This window comes from Lolium perenne, chromosome 6 (genome assembly GCF_019359855.2).
Source record: "Lolium perenne isolate Kyuss_39 chromosome 6, Kyuss_2.0, whole genome shotgun sequence".
Classification (NCBI taxonomy): Eukaryota; Viridiplantae; Streptophyta; class Magnoliopsida; order Poales; family Poaceae; genus Lolium; species Lolium perenne.
In genome coordinates this window covers 121233941-121253498 of record NC_067249.2, presented here as the reverse complement: position 1 = coordinate 121253498, position 19558 = coordinate 121233941, and positions in this window count along the sequence as shown.

Sequence of the window (19558 nt, the reverse complement as noted above, 5' to 3'; positions counted from 1 at the left end):
ATCTTGTAACTGTGCATCATTTTTATTTAAATAATTTGCGACAAAATGCCAGATTGTGGGCTCAAATGAATTCCGAAGGAGGTGCGCTGAGGTTTCAAAGAAAGTCGATAACACATATAATGCTATGTTGTCTAATAAAAAAGGTGCTAATAGGGTGGTAGCATCGGAAGGATGTTTACCTAATGGTCATTCTTTAGCCGATACTCGAAATGTCGATGCCAGAAGAACACGACAAGTGCGCCTGAAGCATAAGTTTGTCAATGTCATCATGACTGGTAAGAAGCCTCCTCTGCTGCATAATAAGAGGTTTCCTGTGTCTGATGAAGACATTATTCGTTATTCATAAATTGTTGCGCTAGGACACAACCCCACACACATGAAGTGAGAACATTGCACTTTCTTTCTGTGGTTTTTAAATATATTTCGCCGTTGTGTATTTTGTCACTTAAGTTAGAAATTTTACTTTTATTCTTCCTTTTTAATTTTAGGACAATGGGTATTCTGTATCCTGAAGTTCATTGCAATTACCAGTCTTTGGCGGAGTCATTAATGCCTTAAGGTGAAGTTGACAACTTCATAATAGCCGGCTTTTGTCGAATGTTGTTCAAGGAGAAGCATCCTTCAGCATCAGCAAGGCACTACTTTTTCCCGCATGTAGGGGTATGTATGTGTTTTCCTTTTTAACTTCAGATTCTCCCTTTTTGTCAACTTAACTGTCATTTCATTTTTAATTTTTGTTTGACAGGAAGCTAAATTGAGACATCAGGTGGTCCCTATTTTTTCTCTGATAAAGACAATTTTTGAAAGTGCAGCTAAAGCTAGCAGAGGAAGAAAGCTGGGGTGTTCAGATAATAGGGTACTATTTTTTATATATTGTTTTTCACATATCTTTAGTGTCATTTAATTTTATATGATATTTTTTTATTATTTTTTTGTACAGCTATTTTTCCCAATTGTCGTTTCGCACCATTGGTTTGTCTTCGCTATTGATTTTGAGTATAAGATATTTGCATTCTTGGATTCTTATCACGACATAACTCAAGTTTCCATCTTGAAATGAAGGATGTGTTGGTTAGTATTTTTATTTTCTATAAATTTCCTGTTTTTCATTTCTTTTTTTTAAAGCATGCTTGTTTCTATTCTGATATACTTATTTTATTTTATGTAGATAGACAATTTCATTGACCTTTGGGAACAGGTATTTGGTACTGAACACAACTTGGGCACTTTCAGAGCTATGTATCCAAATGTTCCAAAGCAACTGACAGTGTAAGTTCTTTTGGCACTTTTCAGAGTTACGTATCGAAATGTTTGAAAGCAACTAATAGTTTAAGTTTTTATTGTTATTAATGTACTTTATTATATAACACAGGCATGACTGTGGTATTTTTGCAATGAAACTCATGGAGCTGTGGAAGCCTTACCTTGATATGCGCAAGTTTTTCTCTCCTGAAGACATCCTTAATATCAAAATTCAGTATGCAAACAGGCTTTACTTCATGAGCCAGAATGAAACAGATTTTTCATTGGTCACATAATATTATTCGAAGGTTTTATGTTTTGTAATATGTTTATAGTATATATTCATTGAATGACATCTTTTTAATTGAATAATATTTTTTTCATGGTTGACATTCATTGTTTCTTTGAATCTTTGAAGATGATGCTAGTTGAGACTGAAGAATCTTGTTGATATCAGATTGTTTGATTACTGTTTGTCCTTTATATTGTTGCGCATCTTTGTGTATAAGTTTGCAACACCTTAGGCATCGATGTATAGTGTCCCGAGAGTACTTTTTTTCTCCTTTTTATCTGGATACAGCAGTAAATACTATATGTAGTTGATGCATGCTTAGATATATATAGTTTCCAGTCTATTGTCATTTTCATGACTTGGTATTATCATTATCCTGATTCTTATTTTTTGTCATTTTTTATTTCCTATTTCTTTTGTCTTTTTTGTCATTAATTTGGTCATTCTTATTTTCCCATTTTTCTTGATTTCCCATTACTTCAGTCTTCTTGATTCTAGTTCATGTTTTTATTTGAAAGCATAATTGTAGTTCATGTTTTTCTGTAGGTCAGTCTTCATGATTTCTTATTTCTTTTCTATGTGTTATTGTTTCTTGTCTTTCTTCAAATTTTGTCGTTCACCTGTATTTAAATTATGATCCTTAGTCATTCTTGATTTTATTTTTAAAAATTTGTCGTCCACATGTCTTCAAATTTTGATCCTTAGTCATTCATGATTGTCTTTCTTAAAATTTGTCGTCCACTTGTCTTCAATTTTGTTCATGAACTAAAAATTTTCGTCCACCTGTCTTCAATTTTGTTCCTGATTCTTATGCAACCTTTTTCAATTTTTGTTTTTTTTTGGATAAGGGGTGGGTAACTCCGCGTATGCCATTTTTCGTCTTTAAGAGATTCGTAATTTTGGATAGCCGGTTCCAAGCCCGGGAAAAGGAGGAGGGACCACATCTTTGGGAATTTTTTATTTTTGTTCATGGGTTGTTTTTTGACGATGAACATGAATAAGAATGTTTCACAGGATAAGGATGTTTTTTGACGATGAACATGAATATGAATGTTTCACATGATTTTCACAGGAAAAGTAATAGTAACAAAGTAAGAGTAGTATGCAATACATGTAGGCTGGATAAACTTTTAAATATTTTCTGTTACAAGTCATGCTACACTTTTTCCAACACATTCCATTTTGTTTTTGCAATAGTCATGCACTTCACTTCTTTTTTCTATGATCTACGACGCAATTGACGTAGCTTGTATTGCCACATTGCTTTCTCTGCTGTCAATTTCTAGGGATTGTCGAGCTTGGGTATTCGGAGCTTTAGGTGAAGCTTTCTTGCGCCTTTTCGAAGGTTTCTTGGCAGCTAACACTTCCGAGGTAACACCAAGATCTTGTTCACCTGGACATAAATAACAAATTTATTAGTGTCGATTATTACATCAAGTATATCATTTTTGTTGCGTGTTTATATATTCTTTTAATCTTGGGCCAAGTCATATACTCACCTTGTCCAACTTTCTTAGATCTTCTAGTCTTCTTAGTTTTTGGCAAGTCATACTGCAGATGCTTGTTGGTGCAATTTTTCTTAGTATGTTGTGTGCTTCCACAGTGGCAGCACTTGTAGAATTTGTTTTCCTTGATAGCTTCTCTTATTGTCAAATGTCTTGGTCTTCCCTTTGTGTTGGCAACATCAGGGTCTTGTAGTTGGATTGTTGAATGTGTGTTTTCATCAGTTGATGTTGTATTCAAATTCACCATAGTTCTTCTTGACATGTTGTTTTCATGCATTTCATCTTCTTCAACATCCATTTTAGCCATCACCTCTTCTATCATGTCTATTTCTTTCAATAGATATTCATACTTTCTCTTGCTTTTCGATCCTTTAGAGGCTATCTGAACTAATTTCCTTGACAGCACATTGTACTTAAGGGTATCATTGTCAGCAATTCTTTCTGGCTGGATGTTTGGCTGGATTTTCTTTTCATTTTTCCGCCACCTGTCTATGAAGTACTTCTCTGGGATTTTGTCGATGTTTTGATGAAGCATAACCTTCAGCACATGTGAGCATAACAAGCCATCTTTTTCAAATTTACAGCAGACGCAGTTGTACTCATCTTTTTCCATGTCAACTTGGACGGCATAAATCCTCTTTCGGAGCTCTTTTATGGGATAATTTTTGGCCTGGAAGACAAGGTAGAGTTCACTGTCCTTCTCCTCTTTCACTTGTAACCTTGTGACATCATTCAGAAGGAACTGGAACTTCCTGAATATGTATATGCTGTAAAGATCATGTGCCTGTCTCTCTATGAAGTATTTTGTTATGAAGTTTTTGTCTAGAACCTTCTTGTGTTTTGCATTGTGATTGCTCTCATCTTCTGTTGAATGGATTGAGTCCATAATTCTCTGATACTCCTTCAAGAAACTTGGCATACTATATGTTGCTCCGACACCTCTTTTGAAAAGTGAGTTTGTGCCTTCACTCCTTGCAGTGGTCTGTAAGAAGGGGAAAAGGTTTGTCTTAAAGTAGACAGGCACCCATTTCGTCCTAGAGCCCCAAAAGTCTTGGAATTGCTTTATGTGACCCACCTTGTATTGTTCAATCATTTGGTTCCTGCTTGTGACAGTAAAGCACACGTTCGTTGGGAACCCCAAGAGGAAGGTATGATGAGTACAGCAGCGAGTTTTCCCTCAGTAAGAAACCAAGGTTATCGAACCAGTAGGAGATGAAGACCACGTGAAGGTTGTTGGTGAAGGAGTGTACTGCGGCGCAACACCAGGGATTCCGGTGCCAACGTGGAACCTGCAAAACACAATCAAACTACTTTGCCCCAACTTAACAGTGAGGTTGTCAATCTCACCGGCTTGCTGAAAACAAAGGATTAAACGTATGGTGTGGAAAATGATGTTTGCTTGCAGAAAACTGATACGTCTCTGACGTATCGATAATTTCTTATGTTCCATGCCACATTATTGATGTTATCTACATGTTTTATGCACACTTTATGTCATATTCGTGCATTTTCTGGAACTAACCTATTAACAAGATGCCGAAGTGCCAGTTGCTGTTTTCTGCTGTTTTTGGTTTCAGAAATCCTAGTAAGGAAATATTCCCGGAATTGGACGAAATCAACGCCCAGGGGCCTATTTTTCCACGAAGCTTCCAGAAGTCCGAAGACGAGACGAAGAGGGGCCACGGGGTGGCCAAACCCTAGGGCGGCGCGGCCCCACCCCTGGCCGCGCCGGCCTATGGTCTGGGCCCCCCGTGCCGCCTCTTGACCTACCCTTCCGCCTACTTAAAGCCTCCGTGACGAAACCCCCAGTACCGAGAGCCACGATACGGAAAACCTTCCAGAGATGCCGCCAACGCCGATCCCATCTCGGGGGATCCAGGAGATCGCCTCCGGCACCCTGTCGGAGAGGGGAATCATCTCCCGGAGGACTCTACGCCGCCATGGTCGCCTCCGGTGTGATGTGTGAGTAGTCTACCCCTGGACTATGGGTCCATAGCAGTAGCTAGATGGTTGTCTTCTCCCCATTGTGCTATCATTGTCGGATCTTGTGAGCTGCCTAACATGATCAAGATCATCTATCTGTAATTCTATATGTTGCGTTTGTTGGGATCCGATGAATAGAGAATACTTGTTATGTTGATTATCAAAGTTATATCTATGTGTTGTTTATGATCTTGCATGCTCTCCGTTACTAGTAGATGCTCTGGCCAAGTAGATGCTTGTAACTCCAAGAGGGAGTATTTATGCTCGATAGTGGGTTCATGCCTGCATTGACACCTGGGACAGTGACAGAAAGTTCTAAGGTTGTGTTGTGCTATTGCCACTAGGGATAAAACATTGATGCTATGTCTAAGGATGTAGTTGTTGATTACATTACGTACCATACTTAATGCAATTGTCTGTTGCTTTGCAACTTAATACTGGAAGGGGTTCGGATGATAACCTGAAGGTGGACTTTTTAGGCATAGATGCAGTTGGATGGCGGTCTATGTACTTTGTTGTAATGCCCAATTAAACCTCACTATACTCATCATGATATGTATGTGCATTGTCATGCCCTCTTTATTTGTCAATTGCCCAACTGTAATTTGTTCACCCAACATGCTGTTTGTCTTATGGGAGAGACACCTCTAGTGAACTGTGGACCCCGGTCCAATTCTCTATACTGAAATACAATCTACTGCAATACTTGTTCTACTGTTTTCTGCAAACAATCATCTTCCACACAATACGGTTAATCCTTTGTTACAGCAAGCCGGTGAGATTGACAACCTCACTGTTTCGTTGGGACAAAGTACTTTGGTTGTGTTGTGCAGGTTCCACGTTGGCACCGGAATCCCTGGTGTTGCGCCGCACTACATCCCGCCGCCATCAACCTTCAACGTGCTTCTTGGCTCCTACTGGTTCGATAAACCTTGGTTTCTTTCTGAGGGAAAACTTGCTGCTGTGCGCATCATACCTTCCTCTTGGGGTTCCCAACGAACGTGTGAGTTACACGCCATCAAGCTCTTTTTCTGGCGCCGTTGCCGGGGAGATCAAGACACGCTGCAAGGGGAGTCTCCACTTCTCAATCTCTTTACTTTGTTTTTGTCTTGCTTAGTTTTATTTACTACTTTGTTTGCTGCACTAAATCAAAATACAAAAAAATTAGTTGCTAGTTTTACTTTATTTGCTATCTTGTTCACTATATCAAAAACACAAAAAAATTAGTTTACTTGCATTTACTTTATCTAGTTTGCTTTATTTACTATTGCTAAAATGGCCAACGCTGAAAATACTAAGTTGTGTGACTTCACAACCACAAATAATAATGATTTCTTATGCACACCTATTGCTCCACCTGCTACTACAGCAGAATTCTTTGAAATTAAACCTGCTTTACTGAATCTTGTTATGCGAGAGCAATTTTCTGGTGTTAGTTCTGATGATGCTGCTGCCCATCTTAATAATTTTGTTGAACTATGTGAAATGCAAAAATATAAAGATGTAGATGGTGATATTATTAAACTAAAATTGTTCCCTTTCTCATTAAGAGGAAGAGCTAAAGATTGGTTGCTATCTCTGCCTAAGAATAGTATTGATTCATGGACTAAATGCAAAGATGCTTTTATTGGTAGATATTATCCCCCTGCTAAAATTATATCTTTGAGGAGTAGCATAATGAATTTTAAACAATTAGATACTGAACATGTTGCTCAAGCTTGGGAAAGAATGAAATCTCTGGTTAAAAATTGCCCAACCCATGGACTGACTACTTGGATGATCATCCAAACCTTCTATGCAGGACTAAATTTTTCTTCACGGAATTTATTGGATTCAGCTGCTGGAGGTACCTTTATGTCCATCACTCTTGGTGAAGCAACAAAGCTTCTTGATAATATGATGATCAACTACTCTGAATGGCACACGGAAAGAGCTCCACAAGGTAAGAAGGTAAATTCTGTCGAAGAAACCTCTTCCTTGGGTGATAAGATTGATGCTATTATGTCTATGCTTGTGAATGATAGGACTAATATTGATCCTAATAATGTTCCATTAGCTTCATTGGTTGCACAAGAAGAACATGTTGATGTAAACTTCATTAAAAATAATAATTTCAACAACAATGCTTACCGGAACAATTCTAGTAACAACTATAGGCCATATCCTTATAATAATGGCAACGGCTATGCTAATTCTTATGGGAATTCTTACAACAATAATAGGAATTCACCCCCTGGACTTGAAGCCATGCTTAAAGAATTTATTAGTACACAAACTGCTTTTAACAAATCTGTTGAAGAAAAGCTTGGGAAAATTGATATACTTGCTTCTAAAGTCGATAGTCTTGCTGCTGATGTTGATCTTTTGAAATCAAAAGTTTTGCCTAATGAGAATCATCATAATAAAATTATTACTACAGCAAATGCCATTCAAGTTAGAATTAATGAGAATATAAGATTAATGGCTGAACTGCGTGCTAGGTGGGATAGAGAAGAAAATGAAAAACTAGCTAAAGAGAAGAATGTAGCTAAAGTTTGGACTATTACCACCACTTGTAATGCTAATGCTACACATGTTGCTGCACCTCCTACTAATAATAATAAAAGAATTGGTGTTAGCAATGTTTCCACTTCTAATGCAAAGCGAAAAACTGCACTAAACTGCTAAAATTGCTGAAACTGCCTGTGATAAAGCTGCTGAAATTTTTTCCAACATTGGGGATGATGATCCCATTGCTTTAGATTATAATGGTTTGAATTTTGATGATTGCCACATCTCTGAAGTTATAAAGTTCTTGCAAAAACTTGCTAAAAGTCCTAATGCTAGTGCTATAAATTTGGCTTTCACGCATCATATTACAAATGCTCTCATAAAAGCTAGAGAAGAGAAACTAGAGCGCAAAGCCTCTATTCCCAAAAAGCTAGAGGATGGTTGGGAGCCCATCATTAAGATGAAGGTTAAAGATTTTGATTGTAATGCTTTATGTGATCTTGGTGCAAGTATTTCTGTTATGCCTAAGAAAATTTATAATATGCTTGACTTGCCACCGCTGAAAAATTGTTATTTGGATGTTAATCTTGCTGATCATTCTACAAAGGAACCTTTGGGTAAAGTTGATAATGTTCGTATTACCGTTAACAATAACCTTATTCCCGTTGATTTTGTTGTCTTGGATATTGAATGCAATGCATCTTGTCCCATTATATTGGGAAGACCTTTTCTTCGAACTGTTGGTGCTATTATTGATATGAAGGAAGGTAATATAAAATATCAATTTCCTCTCAAGAAAGGTATGGAACACTTCCCTAGAAAGAGAATGAAGGTACCTTTCGATTCTATTATGAGAACAAATTATGATGTTGACACTTCGTCTCTTGATAACACTTGATACACACTTTCTGCGCCTAGCTGAAAGGCGTTAAAGAAAAGCGCTTATGGGAGACAACCCATGTTTTTACCTACAGTACTTTGTTTTTAGTTTGTGTCTTGGAAGTTGTTTAGTACTGTAGCAACCTCTCCTTATCTTAGTTTTGTGTTTTGTTGTGCCAAGTTAAGCCGTTGATAGAAAAGTAAGTACTAGATTTGGATTACTGCGCAGTTCCAGATTTCTTTGCTGTCACGAATCTGGGTCCACCTCCCTGTAGGTAGCTCAGAAAATTAAGCCAATTTACGTGCATGATCCTCAGATATGTACACAACTTTCATTCAATTTGAGCAGTTTCATTTGAGCAAGTCTGGTGCCATTTTAAAATTCATCAATACGAACTGTTCTGTTTTGACAGATTCTGCCTTTTATTTCGCATTGCCTCTTTTGCTATGTTGGATGAATTTCTTTGATCCACTAATGTCCAGTAGCATTATGCAATGTCCAGAAGTGTTAAGAATGATTGTGTCACCTCTGAATATGTTAATTTTTATTGTGCACTAACCCTCTAATGAGTTGTTTCGAGTTTGGTGTGGAGGAAGTTTTCAAGGATCAAGAGAGGAGTATGATGCAACATGATCAAGGAGAGTGAAAGCTCTAAGCTTGGGGATGCCCCGGTGGTTCACCCCTGCATATATCAAGAAGACTCAAGCGTCTAAGCTTGGGGATGCCCAAGGCATCCCCTTCTTCATCGACAACATTATCAGGTTCCTCCCCTGAAACTATATTTTTATTCCATCACATCTTATGTGCTTTTTCTTGGAGCGTCGGTTTGTTTTTGTTTTTGTTTTGTTTGAATAAAATGGATCCTAGCATTCACTTTATGGGAGAGAGACACGCTCCGCTGTAGCATATGGACAAGTATGTCCTTGGTTTCTACTCATAGTATTCATGGCGAAGTTTCTCCTTCGTTAAATTGTTATATGGTTGGAATTGGAAAATGATACATGTAGTAATTGCTATTAATGTCTTGGGTAATGTGATACTTGGCAATTGTTGTGCTCATGATTAAGCTCTTGCATCATATGCTTTGCACCCATTAATGAAGAAATACATAGAGCATGCTAAAATTTGGTTTGCATATTTGGTTTCTCTAAGGTCTAGATAATTTCTAGTATTGAGTTTGAACAACAAGGAAGACGGTGTAGAGTCTTATAATGTTTTCAATATGTCTTTTATGTGAGTTTTGCTGCACCGGTTCATCCTTGTGTTTGTTTCAAATAAGCCTTGCTAGCCTAAACCTTGTATCGAGAGGGAATACTTCTCATGCATCCAAAATACTTGAGCCAACCACTATGCCATTTGTGTCCACCATACCTACCTACTACATGGTATTTTCCGCCATTCCAAAGTAAATTGCTTGAGTGCTACCTTTAAAATTCCATCATTCACCTTTGCAATATATAGCTCATGGGACAAATAGCTTAAAAACTATTGTGGTATTGAATATGTAATTATGCACTTTATCTCTTATTAAGTTGCTTGTTGTGCGATAACCATGTTTACTGGGGACGCCATCAACTTTTCATTGTTGAATTTCATGTGAGTTGCTATGCATGTTCGTCTTGTCTCAAGTAAGGGCGATCTACACTGAGTTGAATGGTTTGAGCATGCATATTGTTAGAGAAGAACATTGGGCCGCTAACTAAAGCCATGATCCATGGTGGAAGTTTCAGTTTTGGACAAACATCCTCAAATCTCTAATGAGAAAAGAATTAATTGTTGTTGAATGCTTAAGCATTAAAAGAGGAGTCCATTATCTGTTGTCTATGTTGTCCCGGTATGGATGTCTAAGTTGAGAATAATCAAAAGCGAGAAATCCAAATGCGAGCTTTCTCCTTAGACCTTTGTACAGGCGGCATAGAGGTACCCCTTTGTGATACTTGGTTAAAGCATATGTATTGCGGTGATAATCCAGGTAGTCCAAGCTAATTAGGACAAGGTGCGGGCACTATTAGTACACTATGCATGAGGCTTGCAACTTATAAGATATAATTTACATGATGCATATGCTTTATTACTACCGTTGACAAAATTGTTTCATGTTTTCAAAATCAAAGCTCTAGCACAAATATAGCAATCGATGCTTTTCCTCTATGGAGGACCATTCTTTTACTTTCAATGTTGAGTCAGTTCACCTATTTCTCTCCACCTCAAGAAGCAAACACTTGTGTGAACTGTGCATTGATTCCTACATACTTGCTTATTGCACTTATTATATTACTCTATGTTGACAATATCCATGAGATATACATGTTACAAGTTGAAAGCAACCGCTGAAACTTAATCTTCTTTTGTGTTGCTTCAATACCTTTACTTTGAATTATTGCTTTATGAGTTAACTCTTATGCAAGACTTATTGATGCTTGTCTTGAAGTGCTATTCATGAAAAGTCTTTGCTTTATGATTCACTTGTTTACTCATGTCATATACATTGTTTTGATCGCTGCATTCACTACATATGCTTTACAAATAGTATGATCAAGATTATGATGGCATGTCACTCCAGAAATTATCCGTGTTATCGTTTTACCTCGCTTCGGGACGAGCAGAACTAAGCTTGGGGATGCTGATACGTCTCCGACGTATCGATAATTTCTTATGTTCCATGCCACATTATTGATGTTATCTACATGTTTTATGCACACTTTATGTCATATTCGTGCATTTTCTGGAACTAACCTATTAACAAGATGTCAAGTGCCGATTCTTTGTTTTACGTTGTTTTTGGTTTCAGAAATCCTAGTAAGGAAATATTCTCGGAATTGGACGAAATCAACGCCCAGGGGCCTATTTTTCCACGAAGCTTCCAGAAGTCCGAAGACGAGACGAAGAGGGGCCACGGGGTGGCCAAACCCTAGGGCGGCGCGGCCCCACCCCTGGCCGCGCCGGCCTATGGTCTGGGCCCCCCGTGCCGCCTCTTGACCTACCCTTCCGCCTACTTAAAGCCTCCGTGACGAAACCCCCAGTACCGAGAGCCACGACACGAAAAACCTTCCAGAGACGCCGCCAACGCCGATCCCATCTCGGGGGATCCAGGAGATCGCCTCCGGCACCCTGCCGGAGAGGGGAATCATCTCCCGGAGGACTCTACGCCGCCATGGTCGCCTCCGGTGTGATGTGTGAGTAGTCTACCCCTGGACTATGGGTCCATAGCAGTAGCTAGATGGTTGTCTTCTCCCCATTGTGCTATCATTGTCGGATCTTGTGAGCTGCCTAACATGATCAAGATCATCTATCTGTAATTCTATATGTTGCGTTTGTTGGGATCCGATGAATAGAGAATACTTGTTATGTTGATTATCAAAGTTATATCTATGTGTTGGTTATGATCTTGCATGCTCTCCGTTACTAGTAGATGCTCTGGCCAAGTAGATGCTTGTAACTCCAAGAGGGAGTATTTATGCTCGATAGTGGGTTCATGCCTGCATTGACACCGGGACAAGTGACGAAAAGTTCTAAGGTTGTGTTGTGCTATTGCCACTAGGGATAAAACATTGATGCTATGTCTAAGGATGTAGTTGTTGATTACATTACGCACCATACTTAATGCAATTGTCTGTTGCTTTGCAACTTAATACTGGAAGGGGTTCGGATGATAACCTGAAGGTGGACTTTTTAGGCATAAATGCAGTTGGATGGCGGTCTATGTACTTTGTCGTAATGCCCAATTAAACCTCACTATACTCATCATGATATGTATGTGCATTGTCATGCCCTCTTTATTTGTCAATTGCCCAACTGTAATTTGTTCACCCAACATGCTGTTTGTCTTATGGGAGAGACACCTCTAGTGAACTGTGGACCCCGGTCCAATTCTCTATACTGAAATACAATCTACTGCAATACTTGTTCTACTGTTTTCTGCAAACAATCATCTTCCACACAATACGGTTAATCCTTTGTTACAGCAAGCCGGTGAGATTGACAACCTCACTGTTTCGTTGGGACAAAGTACTTTGGTTGTGTTGTGCAGGTTCCACGTTGGCGCCGGAATCCCTGGTGTTGCGCCGCACTACATCCCGCTGCCATCAACCTTCAATGTGATTCTTGGCTCCTACTGGTTCGATAAACCTTGGTTTCTTTCTGAGGGAAAACTTGCTGCTGTGTGCATCATACCTTCTTCTTGGGGTTCCCAACGAACGTGTGAGTTACACGCCATCAAAAACAAAAAAGAACAATGATTGCAGTAGATTGTATTTCAGATGTAAAAGAATGGACCGGGGTCCACAGTTCAGTAGTGGTGTCTCTCCAATAAGATAAATAACATGTTGGGTGAACAAATTACAGTTGGGCAATTGTCAAATAGAGAGGGCATAACAATGCACATACATATCATGATGACTACTATGAGATTTACTTAGGGCATTACGACAAAGAACATAGACCGCCATCCAGCATGCATCTATGCCTAAAAAGTCCAATGATACGTCTCCAACGTATCGATAATTTCTTATGTTCCATGCTTGTTTTATGACAATACCTACATGTTTTGTACATACTTTATGTCATATTTATGCATTTTCCGGCACTAACCTATTAACGAGATGCCGAAGAGCCAGTTGTTGTTTTCTGCTGTTTTTGGTTTCAGAAATCCTAGTAAGGAAATATTCTCGGAATTGGACGAAATCAACGCCTAGGATCTTATTTTTCCACGAAGCTTCCAGAACTCCGGAGGAGATACGAAGTGGGGCGACGAGGCGACGCCACACTAGGGCGGCGCGGCCCAGGCCCTGGCCGCGCGGCCCTACTGTGTGGATCCCTCGCGTCGCCCCCTGACCTACTCTTCCGCCTACTTAAGCCTTCGTCGATAATAACTCCAGTACCGAGAGCCACGATACGGAAAACCTTCCAGAGACGCCGCCGCCGATCCCATCTCGGGGGATTCAGGAGATCGCCTCCGGCACCCTGCCGGAGAGGGGAATCATCTCCCGGAGGACTCTTCACCGCCATGGTCGCCTCTGGAGTGATGAGTGAGTAGTTCACCCCTGGACTATGGGTCCATAGAAGTAGCTAGATGGTCGTCTTCTCCTAATTGTGCTATCATTGTTGGATCTTGTGAGCTGCCTAACATGATCAAGATCATCTATTTGTAATGCTACATGTTGCGTTTGTTGGGATCCGATGAATATGGAATGCTATGTTATGTTGATTATCAATCTATTATCTATGTGTTGTTTATGATCTTGCATGCTCTCTGTTATTAGTAGAGGCTCTGGCCAAGTCATTACTTGTAACTCCAAAAGGGAGTATTTATGCTCGATAGTGGGTTCATGCCTCCATTAAATCTGGGACAGTGACAGAAAGTTCTAAGGTTGTGGATGTGCTGTTGCCACTAGGGATAAAACATCAATGCTATGTCTAAGGATGTATTTGTTGATTACATTACGCACCATACTTAATGCAATTGTCTGTTGTTTGCAACTTAATACTGGAAGGGGTTCGGATGATAACCTGAAGGTGGACTTTTTAGGCATAGATGCATACTGGATAGCGGTCTATGTACTTTGTCGTAATGCCCAATTAAATCTCACACTACTCATCATAACATGTATGTGCATTGTCATGCCATCTTTATTTGTCAATTGCCTAACTGTAATTTGTTCACCCAACATGCTATTTATCTTATGGGAGAGACACCACTAGTGAACTGTGGACCCCGGTCCATTCTTTTACATCGAATACAATCTACCGCAATACTCGTTCTACTGTTTTCTGCAAACATCATCATCCACACTATACATCTAATCCTTTGTTACAGCAAGCCGGTGAGATTGACAACCTCACTGTCACGTTGGGGCAAAGTAATTTGGTTGTGTTGTGCAGGTTCCACGTTGGCGCCGGAATCCCTGGTGTTGCGCCGCACTACACTCCGCCGCCATCAACCTTCAACGTGCTTCTGGGCTCCTACTGGTTCGATAAACCTTGGTTTCTTACTGAGGGAAACTTGCTGATGTACGCATCACACCTTGCACTTGGGGTTCCCAACGGAAGCGTGCTGTACGCGTGTCAAGCTAAATTTCTGGCGCCGTTGCCGGAGAGATCAAGACACGCTGCAAGGGGAGTCTCCACTTCCAATCTCTTTACTTTGTTTTTGTCTTGCTTTATTTTATTTACTACTTTGTTTGTTGCATTATATCAAAACACAAAAAAATAGTTGCTAGCTTTACTTTATTTATTGTCTTGTTTGCGTTCTCCATATTAAAAACACAAAAAAATTAGTTACTTGCATTTACTTTATTTAGTTTGCTTTATTTACTATTGCTACAATGGGTACTCCTGAAAATACTAAGTTGTGTGACTTCACAAACACAAATAATAATGATTTCTTATGCACACCTATTGCTCCACCTGCTACTACAGCTGAATTCTTTGAAATTAAACCTGTTTTACTGAATCTTGTTATGAGAGAGCAATTTTCTGGTGTTAGTTCTGATGATGCTGCTGCCCATCTTAATAATTTTGTTGAGTTATGTAAAATGCAAAAGTATAAGGATGTAGATGGTGACATTATAAAATTAAAATTGTTTCCTTTCTCATTAAGAGGAAGAGCTAAAGATTAGTTGCTATCTTTGCCTAAGAATAGTATTGATTCATGGACTAAATGCAAGGATGCTTTCATTGGTAGATATTATCCTCCTGCTAAAATTATATCTTTGAGGAGTAGTATAATGAATTTTAAACAATTGGATAATGAGCATGTTGCCCAAGCATGGGAAAGAATGAAATCTTTGGTTAAAAATTGCCCAACCCATGGACTGACTACTTGGATGATCATCGAAACCTTTTATGCAGGACTGAATTTTTCTTCGCGGAACCTATTGGATTCAGCTGCTGGAGGTACTTTTATGTCCATCACTCTAGGCACCGCAACAAAGCTTCTTGATAATATGATGATTAATTACTCCGAATGGCACACGGAAAGAGCTCCACAAGGTAAGAAGGTAAATTCTGTCGAAGAAACCTCTTCCTTGAGTGATAAGATTGATGCTATTATGTCTATGCTTGTGAATGGTAGGACAAATGTTGATCCTAATAATGTTACTTTAGCTTCATTGGTTTCCCAATAAGAACATGTTGATGTGAACTTCATTAAAAATAATAATTTCAACAACAATGCTTATCGGAACAATTCTAGTAACAACTATAGGCCATATCCTTATAATAATGGTAATGGGTATGGTAATTCTTATGGGAATTCTTACAACAATAATAGGAATACACCCTCTGGTCTTGAAGCCATGCTTAAAGAATTTATTAGTACACAAACTGCTTTTAACAAATCCGTTGAAGAAAAGCTTGGCAAAATTGATATTCTTGCTTCTAAAGTTGATAGTCTTGCTGCTGATGTTGATCTTTTGAAATAGAAAGTTATGCCTAATGAAAACAAAGATATTAAGTCATTTGCTACAGCAAATGCCATCCAAGTTCGAATTAATGAGAATATAAGATTGATGGCCGAATTGCGTGCTAGGTGGGAAAAAGAAGAAAATGCTAAAGATAACAATGTAGCTAAAGTTTGGACTATTACCACCACTAGTAATGCTAATGATTCACATGTTGCTACACCTCCTACTATCAATGGTAAAATAATTTGTGTTGGCAATGTTTCCACTCCTAATGCAAAGCTTGCAAAACTGCCTGAAACTGCTGAAATTGCTTGTGATAGAACTGCTGAAATTTTTTCCAATATTGGGGATAATGATCCCATTGCTTTAGATCATAATGGTTTAGATTTTGATGATTGTCATATATCTGAAGTAATAAAGTTCTTACAAAAACTTGCTAAAAGTCCTAATGCTAGTGCTATAAATTTGGCCTTTACGAAACATATTACGAATGCTCTCATAAAAGCTAGAGAAGAGAAACTAAATCGTGAAACTTCTATTCCTAGGAAGTTAGAGGATGGTTGGGAGCCCATCATTAAGATGAAGGTCAATGACTTTTATTGTAATGCTTTATGTTATCTTGGTGCAAGTATTTCTGTTATGTCTAAGAAAATCTATAATATGCTTGACTTGCCACCATTGAAAAATTGTTATTTGGATGTTAATCTTGCTGATAATTCTACAAAGAAACCTTTGGGGAGGGTTGATAATGTTCGCATTACGGTTAACAATAACCTTGTCCCCGTTGATTTTGTTGTCTTGGATATTGAATGCAATGCATCTTGTCCCATTATATTGGGAAGACCTTTTCTTCGAACTATTGGTGCTATTATTGATATGAAGGAAGGTAATATTAAATATCAATTTCCTCTCAAGAAAGGTATGGAACACTTCCCTAGAAAGAGAATGAAGTTACCTTTTGATTCTATCATTAGAACGAATTATGATGTTGATGCTTTATCTCTTGATAACACTTGATTCACACTTTCTGCGCCTAGCTGAAAGACGTTAAAGAAAAGCGCTTATGGGAGACAACCCATGATTTTACTTCTGCACTTTTGTTTTATATTTGAGTCTTGGAAGTTGTTACTACTGTAGCAACCTCTCCTTATCTTTATTTTGTTGCATTGTTGTGCCAAGTAAAGTCTTTGATAGTAAGGTTCATACTAGATTTGGATTACTGCGCAGAAACAGATTTCTTGCTGTCACGAATTTGGGTTGAATTCTCTGTAGGTAACTCAGAAAAATCTGCCAATTTACGTGAGTTATCCTCAAATATGTACGCAACTTTCATTCAATTTGAGCATTTTCATCTGAGCAAGTCTGGTGCACCTTAAAAATTCGTCTTTACGGACTGTGCTGTTTTGACAGATTCTGCCTTTTATTTCGCATTGCCTGTTTTGCTATGTTTGATGGATTTCTTTGTTCCATTAACTTTCAGTAGCTTTGTGCAAACTTCAGAAGTGTTAAAGAATGATTATGTAACCTCTGAACATGTGAATTTTGATTATGCACTAACCCTCTAATGAGTTTGTTTTGAGTTTGGTGTGGAGGAAGTTTTCAAGGATCAAGAGAGGAGGATGATACAATATGATCAAGGAGAGTGAAAGCTCTAAGCTTGGGGATGCCCCGGTGGTTCATACCTGCATATTTCAAGAAGACTCAAGCATCTAAGCTTGGGGATGCCCAAGGCATCCCCTTCTTCATCGACAACATTATCAGGTTCCTCTAGTGAAACTATATTTTTATTCCATCACATCTTATGTGCTTTAATTGGAGCGTCTGTTTGCTTTTGTTTTTGTTTTGTTTGAATAAAGTTGGATCTTAGCATTCATTGTGTGGGAGAGAGACACGCTCCTCTGTTGCATATGGACAAATATGTCCTTGGCTTTACTCATAATGTTCATGGCGAAGGTTGAAACTGCTTCGTTAATTGTTATGTGGTTGGAAACGGGAAATGCTACATGTGGTAATTGGTAGAATGTCTTGAATAATTTGATACTTGGCAATTGTTATAGCTCATGTTTAAGCTCTTGCATCATATACTTTGCACCTATTAGTGAAGAAATACATAGAGCTTGCTAAAATTTGGTTTGCATGATTGGTCTCTCTAAAGTCTAGATATTTTCTAGTAAGGGTTTGAGCAACAAGGATGACAGTGTAGAGTCTTATAATGCTTGCAATATGTTTTTATGTGAGTTTTGCTGTACCGGTTCATACTTGTGTTTGCTTCAAATAACCTTGCTAGCCTAAGCCTTGTATTGAGAGGGATTACTTCTCGTGCATCCAAATCCTTGAGCCAAATACTATGCCATTTGTGTCCACCATACCTACCTACTACATGGTATTTCTCTGCCATTCCAAAGTAAATTGCTTGAGTGCTATGTTTAAACACTTCAAAAGTTATTACCTCTTATTTGTGTCAATGTTTTATAGCTCATGAGGAAGTATGTGGTGTTTATCTTTCAATCTTGTTGGGCAACTTTCACCAATGGACTAGTGGCTTCATCCGCTGATACGTCTCCAACGTATCTATAATTTCTGATGTTCCATGCTTGTTTTATGACAATACCTACATGTTTTGTTCACACTTTACATCATTTTTATGCATTTTCCGGAACTAACCTATTGACGAGATGCCGAAGTGCCAGTTCCTGTTTTCTGCTGTTTTTGGTTTCAGAAATCCTAGTAAGGAAATATTCTCAGAATTGGACGAAATCAACGCCCAGCATCTTATAATTCCACGAAGCTTCCAGAACACCCGAGAGGGGCCAGAGGAGGGCCACAGGGGGCCCACACATGTGGCTGGCGCGGCCCAGGAGGGGGGCGCGCCGCCCTATTGTGTGGCGGCTCCGTAACCCCTCCGACTCCGCCTCTTCGCCTATTTAAAGGTCCCTGACCTAAATCTTCGAGAAGAATAAGCCACGGTACGAGAAACCTTCCAGAGCCGCCGCCATCGCGAAGCCAAGATCTGGGGGACAGGAGTCTCTGTTCCGGCACGCCGCCGGGACGGGGAAGTGCCCCCGGAAGGCATCTCCATCGACACCACCGCCATTTTCATCACCGCTGCTGTCTCCCATGAGGAGGGAGTAGTTCTCCATCGAGGCTAAGGGTTGTACCGGTAGCTATGTGGTTAATCTCTCTCCTATGTACTTCAATACAATGATCTCATGAGTTGCCTTACATGATTGAGATTCATATGAGCTTTGTATCACTATTAATCTATGTGCTACTCTAGTGATGTTATTAAAGTACTCTATTCCTCCTCCATGATGTAATGGTGACAGTGTGTGCATCATGTAGTACTTGGCGTAGTTTATGATTGTGATCTCTTGTAGATTATGAAGTTAACTATTACTATGATGGTATTGATGTGATCTATTCCTCCTTTCATAGTATGATGGTGACAGTGTGCATGCTATGTTAGTACTTGGTATAATTGCGTTAGTCTATCATGCATTCTAAGGATATTTAAACATGAATATCGAATGTTGTGGAGCTTGTTAACTCCGGCATTGAGGTGCTCTTGTAGCCCTACACAATTAGTGGTGTTCATCATCCAACAAGAGAGTGTAGAGTGGTTTTATTATGTGATCAATGTTGAGAGTTGATACGTCTCCGACGTATCGATAATTTCTTATGTTCCATGCCACATTATTGATGTTATCTACATGTTTTATGCACACTTTATGTCATATTCGTGCATTTTCTGGAACTAACCTAT